Consider the following 11,174-nt stretch of genomic DNA (forward strand, 5'->3'; position numbering starts at 1 on the left):
CACACGATTGCTGAGAGAGTGTAAGGGGGAGAGGTCACAGCGTCTTACCCAGCCCCTTACACAGGCCCGAACGTGCTATCGCGTGCCAGCACACGTGGTTTTGTCTGCGTTACGCCAAGCTAGGGCACCATGCGGCAGACCAGGCCCTAATGTGCTCTGCACGTATCATCATCAAGGCAGTCGAAGAACAAGACGAAGAAGACTTGCTGGCGCGAACGCGTGCTCTGCACGTATCATCATCAAGGCGGTCGAAGAACAAGACGAAGAAGACTTCTCTTTGGCGCGTGCGCGCGCTCTATATGTTACAGATGGCTATGGTAGGTTTTAGAAAGCGGACGGTCGCCAATGGAACTGCGGACAAAGCCCAGCACAAAAGCTGCTTCGCATCTAAAAGCTTCATTTCTCCCCAGAATCCAGCATATTGTCACGTGGTGGTGACGTTGGAGAAGGCAGCAGTCGGCGGGTTCAAGTTCAAACTACGTATTTGGGCGAACCTGTGCCCGGTGAACGAGAAGTCAAACTACAAGCGATATACGCTTACGCTGATAGCGGTGAACAAAGCGTCGGCCGTTGATAATCTGATCTGGAGTAGGGCGCGTCGGAATTTATACATGCGGCATCGAACATTCGAGCCTTATCGCTGGTGGCCGCGTTAGTTCCAGAATAACCACTGTTGTTCGCGTTTGCGCACTCAAACCAATAAGAAGATTCTAACATAATCTGGAAGATTCCCAGATAATAGGGCGCGGCTGGCGTAAGGCAGAGGCTACACGTGCAACATACTAGTTACATAAAAATACTAAAAGAAGCGCGCGTGGCAAAATAATAATCTCGCCTTCACTCGGCCCAGCATAACACCAGATCTATCTTAAATGAGAAACAACGAATAACCAAAATATTCGTCTTTATAGCCTTTACAGTTGAAAAAGCCTGATTATTCTGTTACGCTTTTCGTCAGGCCGCGTAATGTAACATTTCCAGAGGCCACGTCAAATCCTTGAAAGAGGTAGAATATCCCTAAGGTTGGCGCCACTGGCAGGTGAAGCCAAATTACCAACGCCAAAGCTCGCCCTTCATCAAACACAGCCGCATCGGCCACTTAAGGCAGTCTTGAGAGTTTTCCTTGCGTGCTGCGGCAACACGGGATTAAGAGTAACTGCCAGGTTGTTGTACTTGAATATTTCCTGTAGAAAAAATAAAAATGTTAATTTAAAATAATAAAAAGCGATTTGTAGGAAAGGAGCAGCACAATAATATGGCTCTGGTTTTCTTTTATAGGCCTTTTGCCAGAGAGATTGAGAGAGGAAGAGAACGATAACCCAATTTTATCGCCGCCAGACTTTATGGAGGCAAAGTTTTACTAAAGGAGAAAGCCTTAGATGACTCATCAAACACGAAAAGTTACCGTCGGCGTGGGCAGCGTCAACTCCAGTGATGCAAAATATCATCATCATTGGATGCCGTCATTCGATGACATCATAATGACTTTACAGGTCGACCATATTTGGCGTCATCATGACGTCCCATCGCATGAGTTACAGAATTAAACCACCACCTGACATCGTTTCTTGGTCAAAAGGGGGCGATCACGGAGGCACTGCAAAACCACGCAATGTGCAGGAAGCTTTTATTTCCTCCGATATCGTAGGCAGTGCGAAAACCGCGTTTCGCACGAAAAACGTTCCGGCGGGGTCAACACAATCCACTGAGAAGAAATAGAACGACATGGCTTCCGCCTGACAGTGTTCTTAGGCAAATGCGGAAAGGACCGCATGACCTGATTTTCGTGCAGCTTCACGATTTCTTAAATTCTATGTTGGTGCGCTCCACACCACACACACACACACACACACATATATATATATATATATATATATATATATATTTGTAATGCAATTTCAGAGTTCTTGCAGTGCAGTGTTTTGTGCCTCTATAAAAAGTGTTGCAGGGTGTCTTCAATACTAAATCATGTCTGCCGAATCCAGCAAGGTTGCGGAAGAGTTATGAAAAGGAAAACTGACACTCACCCATTTTTGCAGCCGAATGCTAGTAGACAAATCTATACTCACCAAGAGAACGTTCTCATTCGACTGCGAACTCGTCCTGGTCCGAGTATTGAACCAGGGACCAATGTCTTTCCGGTGTGGTCGCTGTGCCAACGGTTTCTTTGAGAAACGCGTATGTCTTTTCGTGTAGCTTTGCTCTGGTTAATGGGTGTTTGTCAGTTTTCCATTTGATAACGTTTCTGCCACCTTATGGGTTACCGCAGAACCGATATTGCAGTAAACATTGTGCATGTGCCCAGAGTTGCTGAATAATTTGCCCTCGCGCTGCCATTTGCTGAGATCCTGGTTAGCTCAATTGGCAGAGCAACCACCCCGGAAAGGCATTGGGCCTGGCTTCGTCCAAAGCACATTTGTGTGGGCTACGACATGTGGGCTACGACGCAGTGAAAAGATGAAAACTTCGTCAACACGGGTTGACCCTGCAGCTAACGTTTCGACAAGAGTCATGTATTCTTCAAGGCTGAAGCTGACCATGTATTGTAATTGTCGTACCATACATTGTAGTTGTCATGCCATATATTGTTATTCAATCCTGCGGGGCCATTGCCAAATTGTGCGTTGCTTCTTGCATCGCCATGCCTACCTATTCCGCCACTGAGTCCAGTTGAAGCCACGTGCGGTTTCATGAATTATTTTTTTTTTCATTACTGTCAGGGCCTGAGTGTCTTACCGAAAGGAGTTAGTTACATTCGCATATGTTACATTCGGTATGGTTAGATTCGGTTACATTCGTATAAGGGCGTATATTATAAGGAGGAAAGAAACACTTGATTGAGAAGACATAGCATAAAGAGATATTTGCACAACAAATACACAAAACAAGACATGTAGTGCTCAAAACACTCATATGTGCCAACCAACCAAAGAACGCATCGTTACTGTACAGCGTGTTTTTTGTGTGTGTAACCTTGTGTGACCTTGCTATACTACACTGCGTGACGCCAAGTGAAAGCATGAAATGTCAGGGGATTACAGCAGATGACATGAGAATGATGATATTACATCAGACACTAGGCCAGGCCAATAAAGTGGTCATCACTTGAAAGGACGACTATTCGGAATACCACAGGAGAGCTCTACGTGGCTAACCTAGAATCAGTGCTGAGCCGTATCGAAGATACATATATCTCAGATATTATTTAGATACTGTTCGAGTAACTTGTACCCGTATCGCGATACCTCTCGGAAAACGAGTATCTGTGTCTGTATTTCTGATACATTCAATAATGTATCGCGTATCTTAAGATACAAGATACTGCTATCGCAACAACGCCGTGCGTAACAATTTTCGCTGGCTGAACTCCGTTTCTCAAGCTGGTACTAGCGCCACTAAGCCACCTAAATAAAATTAAGGGCAGCGACTTAATTTCACCTTTCTGCGAGAGTCCTTTAGGGAGGGCTGGTGATGAGGTCTGCGCGTCGCTATTGGTGGAACAGAGCACGTGGCAGCGCTCGCGCAGCCTCGACAGAGGCAAACGAGCGAACGTCTACACCCAGAGCACGTATCTTTTGTTCGCTCGATTTTTTTTTCGTTTTAGTCGTGTCAGTTCCATGACACTTGCTCTTACCAACGGTCCTGTGCCGTGTACTCCAATGAGTGCAGCATCTATCACGCAGATTATTATGCCGCTTTCGTATCCTTATTGAATATTCTCTCGCGTGGTGTTTCGTTGCGAAATCTGAAGCATATAATTACGGAGTTGCTTTGCGTCTCATGGCTTTCACACACCGGCGATTTGAAAGGCATCGTGGATGTAAGTTTGCTTTACATGCGATGATATTGGCTGATATCCAAATAAGCTTCTAAGAATTACAGCTGCACAGATACCGATGTTCGATCTATTAGAACAAGCCTTTATCTTACAAAAGATATCTCGGTGTACCATATCTTTTTTTTTCGCTATTCAAAGGTGTTGTGACTTCCTTTTCTTCGTCATTCGTCTACAGATGACCAAAAATCATCATTATGGATGCTCCTCACGAGCTGACGCGTGCTCACGTGGCAGCGCTGGCTCGCCCTCTTCTTTTCTTTTTTTTCTAGTTCCATTAAAGCGGTTCATCTTGCAAGACGTGTTTTTGGCTCGATGTTAACCGCGCCGCAGTTGGAAGGCTTAGAGGTCCAACACATGGTGCCGAAAACCCGGGCCCTTTAGACACCGCTGACATCATCGACGCACGGAGCCGCGACAGCAAAGAAGACGCGGCGCCTGCGACCTCGGCGAGATTCCCCGACTGCGTGCGACAGAACGGAACGACAGCTTAGACGACGCAACAGCCTGCGGTCTCAACTCGATGTCCTGTTGGCCGAGGCGGAAGGCAACTTGCGAGAGAATCGAGAGGTCACGAAAGCTACTGTAAGTGTACTCCTCGATCGAATCAGCTCCTTTTACGGACAGATAGAGAAAGTTGATGAGGCGATTTTTGAAGAGACGCCAGACGACCTGTTAGACAGCGAGACGTTAGACGCTGGAAAATACCGTGACAAGGTTGTTACCCTTACGGCGAACCTACGCGTCAAACTGAATGAATGTCTGTCACCTCCAACCCCACGCCCTACTAACGTTCACCCGTTACCTTCCGGCAAGAGCAAGCTTCCGCAGCTAGAACTCCTAAAATTTGACGGGAACCGCAGACAGTGGCCGCGATTTTGGACCCAGTTTACATCAGCAGTTCACGACAACAGCGAGCTGAGCACAGCTGACAAGTTCAACTACTTGAGCAGTCTGCTGACCGGAGCAGCCGCCTCAGCTATATCGGGATTGCAAGCTACGGAAGAGTGCTATGCAGACGCCATTGAAATTTTAAAGAAACGTTTTGGAGATGAACAGATCATCGTTCAAGATCATCTACAAGGTTTGCTGGACCTCAAACCGGTGTCATCATCAGCAGACGTCCATCAGCTGAGGAAACTGTACGACAAAGTACAGGTTCATATTCGAAGCCTCAAGGCGCCTGGCACGAACTCGACAACTTATTGCACCATGCTGCGAGAAATCCTGTTAAGAGTTCTCCCGACTGACATGGTACTTCGGTTTCACGAGGCGCGCAAGGCATCATCATCAGCTGCAGCTTCTTCGAATACAGAATATAACGAGCTTCAAATGCTTTTGCAATTCTTCGACCTTCAACTGACTTGTCGGGAAGCTGTGGCCGAACAAGATATACACAGAAGTCGTCGCACACCAGAGAAAGGAGGATTAAAGCCCAGCCATCCGCGAGACGTTTCCACGACAGCTGCTCTACAAAGCTCAGCTAGTAGTCCGCAGAAGTGCCTGTTTTGCCGTTCCGAAAAGCATTCTGCTGAAGTTTGTGATAAAACGGAGATCAGCCTCTCGCTCAAAAAGGAGATGCTTACCAAAGCCGGAAGATGCTTCCGTTGTCTAAAGCAGGGCCATTTGGCGAAAGATTGCAGAAGCCGGCTGAAATGTGGAAAGTGTGCGAGAAGGCACGCAACATCCGTTTGCGCATCGGAAGAGATCAGAAGCGACAAGGAGAAGGTGCTATCTGCATCGGTCAATCTAATCTCCAAACAGCCAAGATCAGTCGTAATGCTGCAGACTCTGACGGCCACCATATCAGGAACCAAAACATCTGGTCGCTACCGAGTCCTTTTCGATGGTGGAAGTCAGCGGAGCTTCATTACAACGAAAGCTTCCCAAAGACTTGGCTGCGAAGTTATAGAAGAGGAGACGTTGACCGTAGGCGTGTTCGGTGGTGAAAACGCGCGGAAAACCATGCAGAGGGTGCGAGTATCGATTCTCCCTGCGAAAGAGGAAATTCCGATTTCAATCGATGCGCTGGTGGTGGACACAATATGCAGTGAATGCATTCCTGTACCAGAAGAAAACGTTTTGAGAGAAATGAACAAGATGCAATTGGATACGCAAGCTCTCTCTCTGCAAGGAGTTGAAGACAAACAGATTGCGGTCCTAATTGGTTCAGACTATTATTGGGATCTAGTAACTGGTACCGTGAAGCCTGTGCACGAAAAGCTGAAAGCTGTCGAGACAAGACTGGGCTGGACTGTTCAAGGGCCGTTGTCGGCTACAACCAACGTAATACAGAGTGCCAGTGTCGTAGTCCTTCGAGCCACGGTGACAGAGCATGACATCTTGAAACTTCTGACTCGGTTTTGGGATCTTGAAAGTATCGGGATCAAGGCCGAACACGAAGAAACGAAGGTCGCCGATTCAGTGCTGGAAAAATTCGAGAACAACATCAAGAAGAAAGACAATCGGTACGAAGTCGCGCTACCGTGGAAGGAAAGGGTCGACCTGGCAGAAAACTATGCAGTTGCAACCAAATCTCTGCACAGTTTGATGAAAAACCTTGACAAGGACAGCGAGCTCTTGAAAAGATACGATGAGACTATTAGACTGTACCTCGATGAAGGATCTGCTGAAAGAGTACCTGAAACAGAAGAGCATCCACTTGGACCCCTGTATTATATGCCACATCGAGCTGTAATACGAGAGGACCGATCTACTACGAAGGTACGCATCGTATTCGACGCATCCTCTCACGAATCTGGTTCAAAGTCCTTGAATGATAACCTGGAAGCTGGCCCATATCTAAATCCTGACGTAGTGACCCTACTGCTTCGTTTCCGACGCTACAAGGTAGCGATGAATGCCGATGTCGAGAAGGCGTTCCTACAGATTGGCCTGAGAGAACCAGACAGAGATGCGCTCCGCTTTTTGTGGTTCAAAACTTCCCCACAAGTGAACAGCCCAATGCCGGAAATAGAAGTTTGGACAATGACTAGAGTGCCCTTCGGAGCTACTTCAAGTCCTTTCTTACTGACTGCTACTTTGAAACACCACTTCAGGTCCGTAGAAACCCTCTATCCTGTGACAGCTCGACGATTGCAAAGCTCCATATATATGGACGATCTTCTGATTGGAGCCGACACAGCTGAAGAAGCTATCCAGATGCACAAAGAAATAATTGAGATCTTCAGGCAAGCTTCCATGAACATTCGCAAGTGGGCCAGCAACGATCCTCTAGTATCTGCCGCCTTCGAACAAGGAATCACTTCACAGGAAAAATCTCTTTGCTCACCTTCTGGACCTCTGAAAGTACTGGGACTTCATTGGAACAAGAAGACGGATACCTTTTCGTTCAAGCCCCAGGATATCCTCCAGTTCATACAGGAGCATCGGATTACAAAACGCTTTGTGCTTCAGGCTGTTGCAAGGATCTACGACCCTTTGGGGTTTCTTTCACCTTTCTTAGTACGGGCGAAAATCTTCTTACAAGATCTATGGAAGGAAAACCTCGACTGGGATGAGACATTGCCACCCAAATTGTCTGCTGTCTGGCTGAAATGGAGCAAGGAGGTAACCATGCTTAGTGACCTCAGTATTCCAAGGTTCCTAGCAGCCGGCGGAGAAGGCCCGTACCAAAAGGCAGCACTCCACATCTTTTCTGATGCAAGCGAGTCGGCATACGGGGCTGCAGCCTACCTTCGTACGGCCGACTACAGTGGTACCGTCCGGACTATGCTACTGATGGCAAAGACCAGAGTTGCGCCGTTAAAGACGGTCACTCTAGCGAGGCTGGAATTGATGGCAGCATTGCTTGCAGCCCGAATGTACGCCTACATCGTGAAGAATTGCGTCCTTGGAATTGGTGAAGCAACATTTTGGTCCGATTCCCAGATTACACTTTGCTGGATTAACAAGGATCCCGTTACCTGAAAGGAGTTTGTGCGGAACCGGACGCAAGAAATCAGAACTTTGACTGAGTATACCAGATGGCGATTTTGTCCTGGAAAAGAAAACCCCGCCGATTTGCTCACGCGAGGCTTGTCTGCAATCAAACTTAGGCAGTCGCAGTTGTGGTGGTTTGGACCTACATGGCTTGCAATGTCTGATACGTGCTGGCCCGTGTACGGGGGAAGGATTGACATCGAAAACGGAAAGCTCGAGGCAGCTGAGACTGAACTAAAGGTCAATACCCATGCTGTTAATACGGGACCATTGCTGCCATCGCTGATTGAAATTGAACGATTCAGCAGCCTCACCAAACTTTTAAGAGTAACGGCATGGGTCTTCCGTTATGCCAAAAGGTTGAAGAAGGAAAATGATAGGTCTGAGGAGCTGTCTGCTGAGGAAATTCATCAAGCGGAGTGCTATTTGCTTCGAGAGGAACAGAGAGCTCACTTCGGTAAAGAAGCAGACTGCGTCGCGAACAAGAAACCGCTCCCTCTACAAAACCCACTTGGGCAGTTAAGACTGTTCATAGACGAAAGCGGGCTTCTTCGGATACAAGGAAAAGCTCCCAGGGCTGACGACTCGTACGGTTCTCTCCATCCGATCCTCCTACCAAAAGACTCACACCTCAGTACGCTGATAATCAATCATGCTCACGCAAAGGTCTTCCACGGGGGCGTTCGAGACACTCTGACTCAAGTTCGAGAACGATTTTGGATTCTTCAAGCACGACAGTCTGTGAAGAAAACGATAAGACGGTGTGTCATCTGCCAACGCCTACAGAGTAAACCTGTTGAGCAATCTTCACCTTGTATGCTTCAGGATCGTGCTACTCAAGCCCCTCCGTTCCTCGTTAGTGGAGTTGACTTTGCGGGGCCACTATACATCAAAGGGCATCCCCACGAGCGCTCCTATATCGCTCTTTTTACGTGTGCGGTGACAAGAGCTGTTCACTTGGAACTGGTTGAAGACTTGACCACAGTGAATTTTCTTTGCGCCCTTCGGAGATTCGTATCACGGCGGGGTCTCTGTCACACTATCTACAGCGACAACGCACGAACATTCGTCAAAGCGTCCAAGGACCTACAGAAGCTTTGGCGAACGATAAGACACCCCGACGTACTCGCCCTCTTTTCCTCCTCGAAGATCCAATGGAAATTCATTTGCCCGAGCGCTCCTTGGTGGGGCGGGTTCTACGAGAGACTCGTTCGTTCTGTAAAAACCTGCTTGAAGAAGATGCTTGGGCGAAGGCTTGTCAGTCGGACAGAGTTAGTTACTCTACTAACAGAAGTAGAGAACGTGGTGAATTCTCGACCTTTGACTTACGTGTTCAACGACGTGGATGAACCGTACCCCCTATCTGCAGCAGATTTTCTCGTTGGAAGGAGACTGACAACGCTACCACATTACGAACTGAAAATCAACACCGAGTCTACCAACGATGCACTGAAGAAACTTTGGAGCAAGCGAGAAGATGATTTGCAAGCATTTTGGTCTCGTTGGTATAAAGAGTACCTTAATGAACTCAGGAACTTTACATCCAACCAAGCCAAAAGAAATGACTCATTGAAGAAAGGCAACGTAGTTCTACTCGAGGATAAACAGCTTCCAAGGCAACTGTGGAGTTTGGCCCGCATAGAGGAACTGATCAGCGGACGCGACAGCATTGTCAGGACCTGCTCTTTATGCTTGCCCGACGGCTCTGTTGTGAAGCGGCCCGTACAGCTACTTTACCCGTTGGAAGCCAACTAACGTCATCTCTCGGCGCGGGAGACTGTTGTGACTTCCTTTTCTTCGTCATTCGTCTACAGATGACCAAACATCATCATTATGGATGCTCCTCACGAGCTGACGCGTGCTCACGTGGCAGCGCTGGCTCGCCCTCTTCTTTTCTTTTTTTTTTTCTAGTTCCATTACAGCGGTTCATCTTGCAAGACGTGTTTTTGGCTCGATGTTAACCGCGCCGCAGTTGGAAGGCTTAGAGGTCCAACAAAAGGGTTTTCAAAATCACAATTTGATTGTTAGCACAAATACCTTCTTAGATGTCCTTCTTTTGACTTCCGTACATTACCTAGGTATCTGTTGTTTTTGCTGGTGTTGTCGCTGCAATACATCTTTTGTAACGGGCTGCCAAAATAAGCTGGCTGCTTTATTGTTACTTTTAAATGTCTGCGTTATTTTCGCTACTGCTTACACGTCTATACTTCACTGAAGTGTTACTGTTCTGCCAAAGAGATTTTGAAAACAAATATGAGGTTACATGGGGGTGCCTTGAGTATACACTAATAATGATGGAGGTTTAACGTCCCGAATCCGCGTTATGATTAAGAGAGATGCCACAGTGGAGCGCTCCGGAAAGTACGGCCGCCTTGGGTTCTTTAACGTGCACCTAAACCTAAATATACGGGCCTGTAGCATTTCCGCCTCCAACGAAAATGAGTCCACCGAGGCCAGGATTCGACCCTGTGACCTTCGGGTCAGCTGTCGAGCACCCTAACCACTAGACCACCGTGGCGGGTCTTGCGTTTACAGTAACAAACATTCTGCTCAGGACGGCCGGCGCAAACGGAACACGGACGTTTCTTTTTCTCGTTCGTGTTCCGTTTGCGCCGGCCGTCATGAGTATTTTCCAGCTCGCCCAACTCGAAACCCTACAACGTTCTGCTTACCGCTTAATAAAATAGTGAAATTGAGTTTGCATTATAATAATGGAACTTATTAGAAGCCAACTTAAAGATGTTATAGATGGGGGATTCGAGAAAGACTTTTACAAAAACGCTCCGTTTTTCTCATGAACGTCCCAGCGAGTGTTTTCAGGCAATTTTCAACAGCCAATGGATTTTCTCTTGTCTTACCTGAACGCGTAAGTTGACGATGCTTCATCCTTAATTCTCATAGCTATTAGGGGTCCCGCCTGTATCGGGTTCCTATTCTTATTCACTGTGTATTTGATACAGAACCCTGTTTCTATATTACTTATAACTTTTTTTTTCCTTTTTTATGCCTCCCTGTCTTTATTTTACTATTGCTAATCGCCAGATAATGGGAGCTCTAAGTGGCAATAGCGCGAATAGCGGCGGTGTGCTGGGACGCTTTGTGCAACTATACTGCCAGGCGCCCTTATTTCTTCATTTTGGTGCGGGGTTTACTCCGCCGCGGTGGTCTAGTGGTTATGGCACTCGACTGCTGATTCGAAGGTCGCGGGATCGAATCCCGGCCCCTTGGCCGCATTTTGGATGGGGGCGAACATGTTTGAGGCCCGTTTACTTAGATTTAGGTGCACGTTAAAGAACCCCAGGTGGTTGAAATTTTCGGGACAATCTACTACAGCGTCTCTCATAATCATATCCTGGTCTTGGGATGTAAAACGCACAAATGATTATTCATATTGGTG

This window comes from Rhipicephalus sanguineus, chromosome 10 (genome assembly GCF_013339695.2).
Source record: "Rhipicephalus sanguineus isolate Rsan-2018 chromosome 10, BIME_Rsan_1.4, whole genome shotgun sequence".
NCBI lineage: Eukaryota > Metazoa > Arthropoda > Arachnida > Ixodida > Ixodidae > Rhipicephalus > Rhipicephalus sanguineus.